This window comes from Oryctolagus cuniculus, chromosome 10, assembly GCF_051225735.1.
Source record: "Oryctolagus cuniculus isolate XC-2025 breed Fujian yellow rabbit chromosome 10, ASM5122573v1, whole genome shotgun sequence".
In the NCBI taxonomy this organism is placed as follows: Eukaryota; Metazoa; Chordata; class Mammalia; order Lagomorpha; family Leporidae; genus Oryctolagus; species Oryctolagus cuniculus.
Window position 1 is genome coordinate 20,349,031 of NC_142876.1, and position 15,472 is coordinate 20,364,502.

Consider the following 15,472-nt stretch of genomic DNA (forward strand, 5'->3'; position numbering starts at 1 on the left):
CCGTCACAAAACCCAAGGAAACCCGAGCGGCCTCCAATGCTGAGCCCGCAGCCGCCCCGGCCAGGCCCATGTCGGGGCTCCCCGCCGTGGGGTGACAATCCTGAACCAGGCCTCTGCGCCACGGCACGCTGTGCCCAGCAGCACTACGCTCCTCCCACGAGGTGCCCAGACACGGCGAGACGGTAAGAACCACTCACTCACACTAACGACCACTGCGGCTGTCCAGAGTCCAGTCGGGAAATGAGCCCGCGCGATAAGCTCCCTTCCTCGCCGTGAAATCGACCTGAAGACGGGAGGCGGATTAAGTCAGGAGCCTCAGAGGGTTGGCCCTGAGGTCTCAATCACAGGTTCTCACCCAAATAAAGAGCCGTTTTAGCCAAGATAAAGTTTGCCAGCAACACGGACTCTTCCCGGGAAAATCACACGCACGGGTACGCGTGCACTTTCAAGTAGACGAGAAGCCGCCGACAGACACCGTGAGGTCACAGACACTCAGAGGTCACGCTGCTAACCCAGGCCAGCTCGCGAGCCGTGTGCGTCTCCAGCGGTTACGGCGTCACACGAGCGGACCCGCAGTCCTAAGTCACACGTGTTTCCACGGTTTATGTTCTGATCTGCAGCACCGTCTGAATACCTTCACACGATTCGATTTTAGGGATTACACTATATGAAGCCGCCTTAGGCTGCTGCAGCTACTTCATCATGACAAACACTGCTCCATCCGGACAGCCGATTCCCTGGATATATAAGGATGTAACACGCTCTTCACTATCTCCGTGGGATGCGTTCCTTCTAAGTGTTAGGTCCACAGGCCTGCACTTTCCCCCTTCTTACATATTGATGGCAATAAGCAACATATGAGGGAACTTCCATAGGTTCACAGAAAAATGGAATTAAAATGATATTTACTTCGGTGCAAAGAATTGAATTGCGTACATTTTTCAGAATAGGTATTTTCCATGAACTTTTTGAAGATCCCTCATATTTACTGAAGAAAAAAACAGAAACTACAAAAGCAAAAAATATCCAATACCCTCTACTACCTTAATATTAGTATTTTGTTCTGCTTTTTTTTTTTCTATTGACAGGCAGAGTTAGTGAGAGAGACAGAAAGGTCTTCCTTCCTTCCATTGATTCATTCCCAAAATGGCCGCTATGGCTGGCGCTGCGCCTATCCGAAGCCAGAAGCCAGGTGCTTCCTCCTGGTCTCCATGCGGGTGCGGGGCCCAAGCACTTGGGCCATCCTCCACTGCCTTCCCGGGCCACAGCGTACAGCTGGACTGAAAGAGGAGCAACCAGGACAGAATCCAGCATCCCAACCGGGACTAGAACCCGGGGTGCAAGCACCGCAGGCAGAGGATTAGCCTAGTGAGCCGCAGGGCCAGCTGTTCTGCTTCTTTTTAATCTTTTCTAATTATGTATACAGGCTGAACATCCTTTATCCTAAATGCTTGGGACTGGAAGTGTTTCTTATTTTGTGTCTTTTCAAATTTTGAAATGCTTGTGTACACACAATCAGGTATCTTGGGAATGGACCCAAGTCTGAACATGAAATCCATGTGTGTTTCCGATACATTTTATTTACCTAGTCTGCAGTTAATTTTTAATATATTTATTTGAAAGGCGGAGTTACAGAGAGGCAGAGGCAGAGAGGGAGCAAGATCTTCCATCTGCTGCTTCACTCCCGAAATGGCCTTAACAGGTGTAGCTGGCCGATCTGAAGCCAGGAGCTTCTTCTGGGTCTCCCATTCAGGGGCAAGGGCCCAAGTCTTCTACTGATTTCCCAGGCCATAGCAGAGAGCTAGATCAGAAGTTGGGTGTTGAACCAGTGCCCATATGGGATGACGGCACTGCGGACAGCAGCTTTAAGCACTACGTCACAGTCCCGGCCCCAGACTTAATTTAATACAATATTTTCAGTGCACCTGAAATTTAACCTTGAGTCTATCACGTGAGGTCAGTTGCAAAATTTTCCACTTGTGGCCTCATGTCAGCACTCAGAAAGTTCTAGATTTTCCAGCAGTTTGAAGCTGTACCATTTTTCCTCAAAAACATTTCCTAAAAAATTTTGCCATGGGGCTGGTGCCATGGCTCACTTGGTTAATCCTCCGCCTGTGGCGCCGGCATCCCATATAGGCGCCGGGTTCTAGTCCCAGTTGCTCCTCTCCAACTCCAGCTCTCTGCTGTGGCCCAGGAAGGCAGTGGAGGACGGCCCAAGTGCTTGGGCCCCTGCACCCCATGGGAGACCAGGAAGAAGCACCTGGCTCCTGGCTTCGGATCAGCACAACACCGGCCATTGCGGCCATTTGGGGAGTGAACCAATGGAAGGAAGACCTTTCTTTCTGTGTCTCTCTCTCTGTCTGTAACTCTGTCAAATAAATAAATAAAGTCTTTTAAAAAATTGTCTATGTTAATCATTAGTTTGGTTTTATCAGAGTTTGAAGTTTTTAAAAGATTTTACACTAAATATTCCATTGATTTTCAATTTAATAACAGGAATCCCAATTTATTTCGACAGAAATACAGAACAGAAGGTGTTGGACCTCTGTGGTGTGACCCAGCGTGCAGCAGGGAAGGGAGATGAGAGGAAGTGCAGCAGCCACCCCCACCCTCCCCTGTGGCACCTGCGGCACCTGCGGCCATGGGCTCCAGGACGAATCACCACCTCCTTCCAAGTCTCACAGCTGCCATCAGCTGCAACCCAGGCCAAACTGCCGGCCTGAGCAGGATCCAGACAAGGCTCCGCCTCTACACCTCTGTCCTGTTTTGCACTTTGTTAAGGAACTCGATGGCTGCTAACTCCTTAAGCCAGTAACTGTCAGATGCACCTGCTCTGAACTTGAACGCCACCTGGAGAGTCCCCAGCTCTCACCTGGAGAGCCTATAGCTCAACAGGTGCAACATGCCTGGGGCCAATCAAGACTTGAAGACACCCCAGACCACGCCCTCGCTTTCCTCCAGCTCCAGGACCGCCCCTGGGAAGTCATCTTCTCGCTCTCTTTGCAGGATCCCAATGCCTCTGCCGTAAAGGTCGTTCCCCGTGGCGCTGGCTTTCTGGTTCGCATGAGGAGGAACCATCCCTGAAGAATCCCGGGGCTGCGGGGTTCCAGTGCGGACCAATCAGACCACACTGTGGCCCAGAGACAGCAGGCACAGCACAGAGAGAGAACGGTAGCGCACAAGTCCTGACGTGGGCACCACAGAGGCTAAAAGCAGGCCCGGAGGCAGAGTGGGTTCTTTAGAGAGGATCTGAAAGACTCCCAGGCGGTGTCGCCTGCTCAGCAACCAGCAGAGGTGGAGGAAGGCTTTCCCCGCTGCTAGGGACCGGCGGCTGGGTCAGCTTCCTTTCCTTTGCGTGGCCTGGCACCTGGACAGGCGAAACAAACGGCTCTGTTCACCGCCCTGCTGCACTAGAAAGGGGCCTGGGGCAGGAGGTCAAGGCCAGCTTCTTTCTTTTTGAACTTTTATTTATTTGAACAGACAGAGTGACAGAGAGAGGGTGCGACAGAGATTAAGATCTCCCAGCCACTGGTTCATTCCCCAACTGCCCACACCAGTCAGGGCTGGGCCAGGCAAGGCCAGGCGTCAGGAGTTCCATCCGGGTCTCCCGTATGGGGAGCAGGGACCATCGTCGGCAGCCTCCTCAACCAATCCCCCATTATGTAAAAGCAGGACCCGGCTCTTGTCTGTCTCCTTTAGCCAAGGTGTCCTTGCCCGCCCCTTATCAGAAGGAATTCGCTGGCTTGAGGGAGTGACCCAGCTGGCCTTACAAGCTTCCAGTCACCAGACTCAAGGAGTCATTTGCTTCTCCAAGAGATAACAACCTTGATGGCCAGTGCTGTCCTGGGGTGGTTTGTGGGGGGGAACTCCAGGCCTGGGCAGAACGTAACCCCCAGACCAACTGGAGCCCCCTGGCCGCCATCAATCCCCTGAAGAGCTCAGCATCACTGACCAACCAAAGGAGGGTACGAGCTCCCCTGACCAACCAGGAACCTGGGCACGAGTGGATCACGCACCTCGCAGCCCCGACCTCAGTGTGCGAGAGCCTTCCTCCGGGAGCCCGGGAATGAAGCCATCGCTGCCCGGATCCCTGCTCTGCACTGTGCAATAAACACGACCCCCGCCCCTCGAAGCCTGGTTTCTGATTCAGCAGACCAAGGCTGAACAGGAGCCAAGAAATGAGTTCCTGCAGACAGATCCAGAGAGAGACTAGGAGAGCACTGAGCCGAGCAGCCATTTTTATTAGAGACAAATAATTAACCTACTTGTAAGACTGACAAATGCAAACCGCTTGTGAAAAGAGCCTGTCTCTTCCATAACACAGGCATCAACAACACATTCACTTCCACTACACGAAAAACGTGCTGAAAGCAGGCAGGCAGCTGGGCGGCGTCCTGCTCACCAAGGTCCACGGCGGGGGAGATCCAGAGCAAAGACTGAGCCAGGGAGAGGCCGGACCGTGGCCAGGAGCCCTAGTCCAGCCTGCCCTGTATCCAGGGTAACCAGAGGCACTCTCTTCGAGTTGCCCCATTGTAAAGTTGGGCTCGCTCAGTGCTCCTGACCCTGACTAGCCAGGTGCTGCTCCAGGCCCTGCAGGGAGCCCTGGCAGCTGTGTGTTTTCAAGGGCCCTGTGTGGCTGGGGCGAGGAGTCAGCTGTAGAACCCCTCGTCGTGGGAGGTCTTCCGGCTCCGGGCCTCTGTGTGCACCCCTGCACTTACATCCGCTGGTTTCTAGCAGGTGAGGGAAGACTGCATGAAGAGAGAGCCGCTGCACTGGAGGACGGTCCCTGGACGCAGCTGGGACTGCACACACAGGGCCCACTGCCAACCACAGAGGCCTCAGCCACACGCCCCCGGGAAGCCCCTCGCAGGCTCCTGGGTGTCTGTGGCTGGAAGCCTTCCGGCTTAGCCGTGAACTCCCTCCGTTCAGCCCTCAAACCGCATCTCAGGACCCCCACCACACAGCACTCTCTGCATTATATGCGAGCAAAACGACAAAAATGTGCACGAGAGACAGCGCAGGTTCCCCCAGTGCCCAGGTCTGTGCAATGGCGGCGCGCGGCTTCCCCGAGCCTGTAGGATACACATGTTCTCTTGACCTTGAACCCGGACCAAAGAGCAGCAGAAACACACATGGGGTGGGGTGAGGATCCTGATTGTTAATGCAGTTGCTGTGTTTGCCTTCAGGATCTAAGTTCTGTCTGCTGCTTTTCCCGTGAGAAAAGGAAAGGAAGCAGTGAATCATCTCCGAGTATTAGTAGTGTCCATTTGTGCAGGTGTCTAGTCATTTGGTTTTTTATCATCTTACAAGGTACTTAACAGGACAGGACAGCCTCGGCAGTACGTGTGCAGAAGGCAAACAGGTGGTCCTACCTGCCTGCGTTCACACCCCGGAGGAAGCATTAAGTCAAACCCAGCTGGGCGCACATCGTGAGGTTTACTTAACTCAATCCCAGCCACACACTGCTTCCTCTTGTCTCGTTACTGCTGCTCTGAAAACCAGGAGCCCCAAGACTTGACTTCTCCCTTCCGAATGCTCCCCAGCCCTACCCTTGTTCATCTGCTTTTCCTTCCAGACTTCTCTGCCTGCTCCCTGTCCCCCGCAGGCCGGGACAGCCCAGGACAGGAGAGCAATCCTGAGCCCCCGCAGTCCCAACGCAGACCTGCAGGGCCAGGGACAAGGGACACGAGCTCTCCCCGGGACCCTCCATGCCCCTGACACTACGCCCAGTCCTGCCTACTGAGAGGCGCTGTGCACCAGCCCCTGCTTAACTTCCTGCAGGTGGCTTGCTGGCCTACACACTGGCCTGGCGTGTGAACAGTCCGCACCGTGGCTCTCACGCGTACTGTGCCGGCAGCTCCCACTGTCACAGGTCCTCAGTGACCGCTTCCCCCAGGGGCGGCTGTAACGCCCCCTCCACCCAGCCCTGCGCCACACACATGCGGGTCTGGATGATTTTTGGGTCTAAGGGTGCAGGCATTTACCGTGCTGGTGACCATTTCCCGACTGCTGGCGGTGGCGCCCACTCAGCACCCCCTCCAGTCTGCCAACAGCCGGCACTGTTCAAGTAGCCGTGGCTCTGCAGGGCAGCGGAGGACGGCGCGCCCTGGCGTCGTCAGCGAGGCTCTCTCGGCGTGTGTAATCGCACCCGGAACTCACTTTGCTCTGAACTCTTTGTGTCACCTGACAGTTATGTCACAGTGCGTGCTGCCAATTCGTGGATCCTACATACTAAGGAAAACAGCTTCCTCAGGGACTGACAGGAGCTGGCAGTCTTTTATGCTGTGTGACAGGTGCTTGTTTTCTGTGGGTTTTCTCTCCCCTCTCTGGTGGCTTGGTGTGTATGTGCCAGGCACCCTCTTGTGGAACACATGCCCATCATTCATCACTTCTCTGTGCTGCTGCTGAGCTGCAACCGCTGTCCGCTTGAGGTCTGGGCGCTGTAACGTGTCTGAGCGGGACAGCTGTCCATTCTTACAGCCTGGCTCCGGCAAGCTCGCTGAGCCGGCGCGCTCTATCAGGAGCCTTCAGGCCACAGGGGAGGGTCAGCTAACCCTGCGGGCCCCTCACAGCCAGGGCCTCCCTCTCGCCTGCAGGACAGTGAGCATGAACCTGGGCCCCCTGCTCATGTGCACGGGCAGCTGATGCACGGACAAGGACTGTGACTAATATATCCCTGGTGGTGCTACCTACACTGCAGACAAGCAAGGCTCAGCGTGGGCGTTTCGCACCGCAGTTAGATTTCCACTTGGGACGCCCCCATCCCGCACTGGAACCCCTGGCTCAAGTCCCAGTGCTCAGCTTCCAATCCAGCTTCCTGCTGATGTACAACCCTAGGAGGCGGCAGGTCACTGCTCAAGTATTTGGGCCCTTGCCACCCACCCGGGAGACCTAGAGGGAGTTCCTGGCTCCTGGCTTCAGCCTGGCCCAGTCTTGCCTCTTGCAGGCATTTGGGGAGTGAACAAAAGGATGTGGGATGTCTCAGCCTCTATCTCTCCGCCTTTAAAATAGCATGGAAATAAAAAAAAAGGACAAAAATAAAAGTTTTTAAAAACTGTGGTTCTTAAACTTCAGAAAATAACAACAGGGGCTGACGCTGTGGTGTAGAGAGTAAAGGTACCGCCTGCAATGCTGGCGTCACATACTGGCACTGCTTAGTGTCTAGAGTGCTCCCTTTCCAATCCAGCTCCCTGCTAATGTGCCTGGGAAAGCAGCACCAGATGGCCTAAGTGTCCGGTCCCCTGCCTCTCATGTTGGAGACCTGGAAGAAGTGCCTGGCTTCAGCCTGGCCCAGCCCAAGCCGTTGCATCCATTTGGGGAGTGAATCAGCAGATGGAAGATCTCTGTGTGTGTGTCTATAACTCTTTCAGATAAATAAATATTTTTTTATTTTTAAAATATTTATTTATTTATCTGAAAGGCAAAGTTAGAGAGAGGCAGAGACAGAGAGGTTTTCCATCAATTGGTTCACACCCCAAATGGCCACAATGGCCAGAGCTAGACTGATCCAAAGCTAGGAGCTTCTTCTGGGTCTCCCACATGGGTGCAGGGGCCCAAGGACTTGGGCCATCTTCTGCTGCTTTCCCAGGCCACAGCAGAGAGCTGGATCTGAAAAAGAGCAGCTGGGACTCGAACTGGTGCCCATAGGGGATGCTGGCACAACAGGCAGTGGCTTTATCTGCTTTGCCATAGCGCCGGCCCCAATAAATAAATATGTTAAAAGCCAAACAAAAACAAAACAAAGCCCAGTGGTCTCTCCCTGGCATGCTGAGCAGGCTCAGAATAAGCACATCTTTTTGTACTGAAATCCAAGACTCTGGGAACTAGCACTTTTAAAATGCACTGTGTTAATGCTTTCACAGGGGAAGGAGCGCCTGGCCATGGCCCAGATAAGACCCAAGAAATCACCAGGTCTGGCCCTGTCAACATAACCACAGCACTGTGGCGTAGCAGGTAAAGCCGCTGCCTGTAGTGCTGGCATCCCATATGGGCGCTAGTTCAAGTCCCGGCTGCTCCACTTGTGATCCAGCTCCCTGCAAATGCACCTGGGAAACATGATCTAAGCACGTGTGCCCTGAACCCACGCAGAAGACCTGGATGAAGCTCCTGGCTCCTGGCTTTGGCCTGGTTCTCTCTCCCTACTTCCCTCTAACTCTGTCTTTCAAATGAATAAAGCTTTAAAAAACAAAACCCTCCAACCAACATATTAAATTGTCCACGTCACTAAGCACAAGTCCATTTCCCTTGCGGAGTTGCATCCTCATGTATATATATATATTTTTTCCTATTAAGTTGTTTGACACCAGAAGCTAAAGTGGGCTGTAACGAGGGAAGAGGGTATAAGTACACCAAATAAAAATGATTCCAAGTTCACCGTGTTCCCACCACAGCCTTTGGGTGCAACAACCTCCCTGCACACTTAGGAGGACCCTAGCTAGACAGCGGCAAAGCCAATCTGATGAAGCCATCTCACGGACACCCAGCCATGCCAGCCACAGGCCCAGGGGCCCTGCAGCTTCTAGGACTTGCTCCCCGCAGCCCTGCGCTGGCGGCTGGCAGCCGGGCCTGCACTCCTCCTATGGCGTCAGACACAGGCTCGTGGGGCCGCTGCAGCATCACCCTCTGGGCAACAGTGCATAGCGCGGGCGGCGGCCTGGGCGCAGGTTCCAGGAGGGAAGCCGGCGGCACCCAGAAGAGCTAGTGAGAGCAGAGGCTAAGCTCCAGGCAGGCTGGGATCCTGTCTCAAGTCCCCTCCGGTGCCTGGTGGTGCTCAATGGGTGCAGCATCAGAGGGGCCCCAGACTATCCTGGAACCCAAGGCAGAAGCTGCAAGTGCCCAGCTGCAGCCGCCTCCTCCCACCGACCCCCGCGGGCCAGGTGCTGGCTTGGGCATCTCAGGATGGCCTCCAAACACCCCTAAATGGCAGACCCATGTGTGATCGAACTGGGGACGATCCCAAGGTGCACGGAGTGACACCACCCCGGCCACACACATGGGAGCTGAGATGCCAGCTTTGTGCCATCAGAGGACAGGCCCCAAGAGGGCGAGCTGGCAAAAGACCAGAGACAAAGTCTCACTGCTCTCCAGACCCAGACCCTGGCAGTGGGGTCTGGGAAGGGGAGGGCCCCTAAGGCCCCAGTGGCAGGAGCAAGGGCCCAAGAGACACACTCTCCCTCTTAGACCTCAGGGGGCAGCAAAGCCAGGCCCTGGTGGGGGGTGAGCTCATTACCCCTGAACCCTGGTCTGTCCCCAACCTGTTGCTGGCAAAACCCCAGGTCGTGGGAGTCCTGCTCACCAGGACAAGGGCCCAGGCTGGGGGCCTGGAGGGGCTTCTAGCTCCAGCCTCAGGTGTTCACTGTCGAGCCCACCTGCTACCTCCCAGGATACACACTGAGCAGGAGGCTGGGATCGAAAGCAGAGAAGCTGGGGATCGGTGCTGGGGGCTACAGGTTCACCTGCCACCTGTGACACTGGCGTCCTATACAGGCACCAGTTCGAGTCCCGGCTGCTCCACTTTCAATCCAGCTCCCTGCTAATGTGCCTGGGAAGGGAGAAGAAGGTGGCCCTGCCACCCAATGGGAAAGTCTTCCTGGAACACTCAAGTGGGCTCCTTCCCCTGCCCCCCAGCCCCGCAGAGTGTTATCAACAAAACAAACCAAACACCCACCACAGCCCCACGGAGGAAGTCAGCCAACCTTACATTTAGAGCAACTAAAACCAGGGGTGGGCTTTGAATGCTGTGGTTAAGGCCCAATGCCACCTCAGAGTGCAGGGTTCCAGTCCAGGCTAGCCCACTTCTGATCCAGGGTCCTGCTAATGTGCACTCTGGGGTTCCAGTCCAGGCTAGCCCACTTCTGATCCAGGGTCCTGCTAATGCACATTCCGGGGTTCCAGTCCAGGCTAGCCCACTTCCGATCCAGGGTCCTGCTAATGTGCACCCCGGGGTTCCAGTCCAGGCTAGCCCACTTCCAATCCAGGGTCCTGTTAATGTGCACCCCGGGGTCCCAGTCCAGGCTAGCCCACTTCCAATCCAGGGTCCTGCTAATGTGCACCCCGGGATTCCAGTCCAGGCTAGCCCACTTCTGATCCAGGGTCCTGCTAATGCGCATCTCGGGGTTCCAGTCCAGGCTAGCCCACTTCTGATCCAGGGTCCTGCTAATGGGCATCCCGGGGTTCCAGTCCAGGCTAGCCCACTTCTAATCCAGGGTCCTGCTGATGTGCACCCTGGAAGGCAGCCATGACAGCTCAATTACTTGGGTTCCTGCCACCCCCAAGGGAAACCCAAACTGAGTTCCTGGCTCCCAGCTTCGGCCTGGCCCAGCCCTGTCTGTTGTAGGCATTTAGAGAAAGAAACCAGCGGCTGGAAGATTTCTCTCTCCCCCCTTCTGATTTTCAAATAAAGTTTCCTTGGAGGGTCACTACCATCGACATAACAAGTGACACTGTCTGCACACACACGGCCACCAAGTTAGCTACAGGGAAGCAATGACAGAGGAAAGGAAGTGGAGACCTCGGTGGCCTCTTGTGAGTCTCTTTTTCATGTCATGGACTGTTTACCCTCCCTGTAGCTCTACAAATGCCTACAGCCTCAAGATAGCACGTGCAAAGGGGGCTGACTTTTATTCCAAATCCCAATCCAAAAACCACTGAGGTGACTGACAACGCCCGTCCGCCACCCTCAGCACCGACGCAGGCAACTCCTGGCTGTAGCACTGGTTTTTCTGTCTCAAAGATGGGAGCTGGGCAATCCCTTCCTTAGAGACCTGACGGTCAGCTCCGGAAACATCTGGAACTGGAAACTGCTATGGGGCCGTATTACAATACAGAATCCCTCAGGTGAAGGACGACTCTTCCCAGGACCAGGTAACTGCTTTTCACTAAGTGGCTTTTGATTCTGATGGTTTCAAAGCTTGGGAAATTAGTTGGCAGAGGGGGGAAAAACGGGGAAAGAGGTAAAGTTTAATACTATGCATTGTCAACTTTAAAACCAAGCATGCAAAAAGCAGATTGTTTAAAGTAAAATCATTCTTTCCTCTGAATCAGTGTCCACTATTTGAGGATGACTTAAATGGCTGCAAAAACAAACAAGATTTGAATTAGCAAAAAGTCCTCTAAAGAACTCCACAGGTTATTAGCTTTGAATACCACTTTGATTTCCTAGAAGAGAAAGGCAGCCGATGATCCAGCCACCAGGGGGCACTGACACTCCCCGGTGCACCACAGTCAGAGGAGCAGGTGCAGGCACTCCTGGGGAGCCCTGGGCAGCAGGGGACAGGGCACAGGTTTCCTTCCGCCTAAGAGGTGTCTGTGCTAATGTTCACGTGGGGGAGGAGCTAAGGACAATGGCACGTTTATAGAAGGTTTTTATACATTAAAACTTGTAACAAGAATGTGAGCATCTTAAGGATACCTCCAGAACAATAAAATGAACAAAAGTAATAGAATGAGAGTGTAAGGAACACACAGGCACGGGGAAAGCCCACGGAGAGCAGAGGCAGGAAAAAGAAATGGAGTCTGGTGGGCGGGGCGCACAGAGCCACAGGCTGGGAGACCAGCAAGCACAGGCCTGCTGAGCACATGGGAGGCTGGACTGGGTAGTGGCCAGCCCGCCTTGGTGCCCCTGGGCCCAACGGAGGCCACAGCAGGGTGTGGAGGGCACGGCTACCCGGCCTCTGGAGTGAAATTCCAGCACCAGTGTGAGTGCCGCACCTGCCTCCACCCCAGGGAGGGTCGGTGATGCAGCCCCAGGAAAAGATGGGAAGAGGCCAGCTGTGCAGTGTGGCAAGGCGGTGGCTCTGGGCTCCCGGGGCGTCGACAGGATGCAGCATGCCTGCGCAGAGGAGCTCAAGGTGAGGGCACGGGGCGCAGGGGGGACCTGCGGTGCCGACATTAGCTCCCGTGCATCATTGCCAACAGGCTTGCCAGCGGCAGCAGTCGCCCAGGCAGACGTCTGAGACAAAGGACTCTCACTCCCGGGCAGGGATGGAGAGGAGAGGAACTGGTGGAGGAGGCTCACAGCCTGCCGCCTGGCAGGGCGGTACCGCCAGCAGCCAAGCCAGGCCAGGGCAGAGAGAGCACGGGCTTGTGGATGCCGGCCTCCCAGGCCCAGGAAGTGTGCAAGGACAAGCAAAGACGCCGAGGGAAGGGGACCGGGAGGGGCTCGGACAGCGCTTCTACATCATGGCCGGCTGCGCACTTGCTAACAGGGAAAAAAGGAAATCCATCATCCAGCCCCGAAGGCAGACGTTTCCAGAGCTCTCGTCTGCCATCCAGGCCCTGGACGACGGCGACGGCCACTGGAAGCCACCACTGCCAAGGAGCTCCCGGTGATCACGAGCCAGGGTTCTGAGCTGACCCACGGGAGTCCCTCAGAAAGTATGTGCAGAACCTGGATTGAAAGGAGAGTCTGTGCTTGTGCACAACACTTAGGAAATCCAAGCGTAGTTTTTCCATAACGTGATCTTGTACAAACTCTCTGCCCCTCATACAACCAACCAATACTATCGCTTCACAACCAGCACAAAAAAACAAAAAGAGGAGCCAGCATGGTTGCTCGGGGCGTTAAGCCACCTCCTACAACGCTGGCATCCCACGAGCACCCGTTTCGGTCCTGGCTGTCCCACTTCCGATCCAGTCCCCTGTGACTGAGCCTGGGAAAGCAGCAGAAAACGGCCCAAGTGCTTGGGCCCCTGGCACCCATGCGCGAGACCCGGATGGAGTTCCTGACTCCTGGCTTCAGCCTGGCCCAGCCCCAGCCATTTGGGGAGGGAACCAGTAGATGGAAGCTCTCGCTTTCTCTGTCTCTCACTGTAACTCTGCCATTCAAATAAATGGGTATTTTAAAACAAAAAAAATATGAAAAATAAAAGCAACAGGAGCAATAATCAGTTCTTCAGTGACAGATGCACAATAGCCCTTGTCACACTGAGGGACGGAAATGCCAACTGCCCATCGGGTGTACCCACTGCCCCTTCCTGGAGGCCTGTCGGAATGCCGGCGGGCACCCACTGAGAGGCAGCCAGGTTTGACATCACCCGTGTTGATATTATACAGTAGGAATGCCAACGCTTTTAATAATTTACTGAGGAGTTACACATTGTAGATCCTTATTAAACATTACTTGCGCTAAGGTCATAAGTCTAAGAAATAGTCCGTAAGGAAAACAGGCCTCGTTTTAATCGCTGTACACTGATTTAAATTATGTATCTGCAGCTGCTAGCATGCATCGGAATCCAGCGTCACTTATTGCTCGTGTACTGCACACACGGAGCAGTATAAATAATTGCTTTCTCTAGGACCAGAGCATTTTACAGCTGCACTCATGTGTAGACCTTAAAATGCACCGCGTGTATCTCAGTTTCATAAGCTGTATCTGAAGCCTTGCCCTTGAAGAGGAAGGGGGGAAGAAAAAGCGATACAATCTAACCACCCCACTCCCTCAGCCCAGAAAGTCAACACCAGCAAAAATACCACTTGTCATTGACCAGCCTGGGAACCAGGAGCCAGCCAGAAACACGGACCCTTCGAGGTCTAAATATAGAGAAGTCACAGCAAGTCGGGGGCTCAGACACTCGGGGGTGTGCACACACATGGCCACACGTGCACATTGCACTGGGGCTCAGCGGACGATATACTCCAAAAATGAAGGCCTCGGGGCAAGGTTACTCTTGCTGCCCTCGGCCTGCCCCCCCCAGCCCTCCCCCGCCCCAAGCATGCCACAGGAACTGGAATTCCTCTTCCCAGAGATGGGCTTCTCCCTGCCAGCCTCCCCCACAACCCCCAACTGTGACTCGGGCCTTCCCCACCTTTCTGCGTCCCAGTTGGCCACAGAGAGATGGAGACACTCATTTGAGAGCGTTGGTATCTCAGTTATTTTCCAAGGGTCTACAACCACTGCCCAGTAGAGAGCTAGTCCTCTTCCGAGACAGAGGCGTGCTGGTGCAACTGAGAGGAAGCTCTAACAGAACTACCCGTGGCCTTAAGGCCAGGCCCGGTGGAGAGGCAGGCCTAGCTGGGTTCCCCGCTGGGCCCGAGTCCACCGGCTTGTCCCGGGCATCCAGTCTCATTTCCACACAGCTGTCCCCGTTCCACTGACCTTCAGGCCTGCGGATCTTCCACCTGAATGCTCCCAGGACACACAAAATGATGATCAAGTCCATGTGCATGCGTTTTTCTGCTGATCCGTCTGCTGTCAGTTCATTTCAACCCACTGAGTTCCCATCTTGAAAGGGAGGAGTGGGCCGGTGCCGAGGCTCGCTAGGCTAATCCTCCGCCTTGCGGCGCCGGCACATCGGGTTCTAGTCCCGGTTGGGGCGCCGGATTCTGTCCCGGTTGCCCCTCTTCCAGGCTAGCTCTCTGCTGTGGCCCGGGAGTGCAGTGGAGGATGGCCCAAGTGCTTAGGCCCTGCACCCCATAGGAGACCAGGAGAAGCACCTGGCTCCTGCCATCAGATCAGCGTGGTGCACCGGCCACAGCGCACTGGCCGCAGTGGCCATTGGAGGGTGAACCAACGGCAAAGGAAGACCTTTCTCTCTGTTTCTCTCTCTCTCACTGTCCACTCCGCCTGTCAAAATATAAAAATAAAAGAAAGGGAGAAGTGGGATACCCCCGCAAGCCAGTGTATCATCCAAGGCTGCTTTTAGGCTGTGCCGAACACTCTAGGTCCTGCAGAGCCTCACTCACCATCTACTGCCCGGACCTCAACAGGGAGCAAAGCCCTGCTGGGCCTGCTGCAGACACCCATCGCACCCAGCAAGGCTTCCTCTACCGTGTCAGCACTGGAGCTCCCTGAACGCAGAGTCCTTTTTGGCAAAACAAACAAAAAGGTTTATTTATTTTAAAGACAGACGGGGGGTGGGGGGGGAACCTTCCATCTGCTGGTTCACTCCCCTAATGGGGGCAACAAGCCAGGAGCCTAGACCACCACCCAGGTTTCCCATGTGGGTGTCAGCGGCCCAGGCACCAAGGCCATCTTCCCTTGCTTTCCCAGGTGCAGCGGCTGGGAGCTGGGAGCTGGGAGCTGGATCGGAGGCAGAGCAGCTGGGACTAAGGGGAGCTCGTATGGGATGCTGGGGCTACAGGCGGCAGGGTAACCGGCTGTGCCACATTAACAGCCCTATGAAGAGTCTTCAACATCTTGGCATAATGTTATGAGGCCCACAGCAGTATTCTCTTAGAACACAACATGATACAACATAGAAAATATATTTGCATCGCTGTGCTGCATGTAAGTAAGACAGCGCATACAGTGAGTGTGTTGACGGAACATCTGCAGTGCTGACTGGAGCCTGGATGTGCAACTTCCAAGTCATGGCTTTAGGTCTGGGGGAGCAGGCCAGTGTGCACCATTCTCAGGCCTCCCTTGCAGAGGCTGCACCACAGAGCAGGTAGCGGGGAGGCAACCCTGGCCCGCTGACCCGGGGGCAGAGTTAATCCTCCACACACACATTGGGACCTTCCGGCTGCGTTTGCA

At 54.9% G+C, this 15,472-nt stretch overlaps 1 protein-coding gene across 10 annotated transcripts in view; it reads right to left on the bottom strand.

Annotated features, from left to right (window-relative positions):
• Positions 1-15,472, bottom strand: part of NEDD4L (NEDD4 like E3 ubiquitin protein ligase) — a 324,616-nt gene that overhangs the window by 191,446 nt on the left and 117,698 nt on the right. Inside the window, exon 1 of one of the 10 annotated variants that reach the window (XM_089305076.1) lies at positions 14,096-14,114. The exons of the other annotated variants lie outside the window; for them this stretch is intronic. The gene's annotated coding sequence lies outside the window, so the exon portion shown is untranslated. Of the gene's footprint in view, positions 1-14,095; positions 14,115-15,472 lie in introns of those variants that run through there. 10 annotated transcript variants of the gene reach the window in all.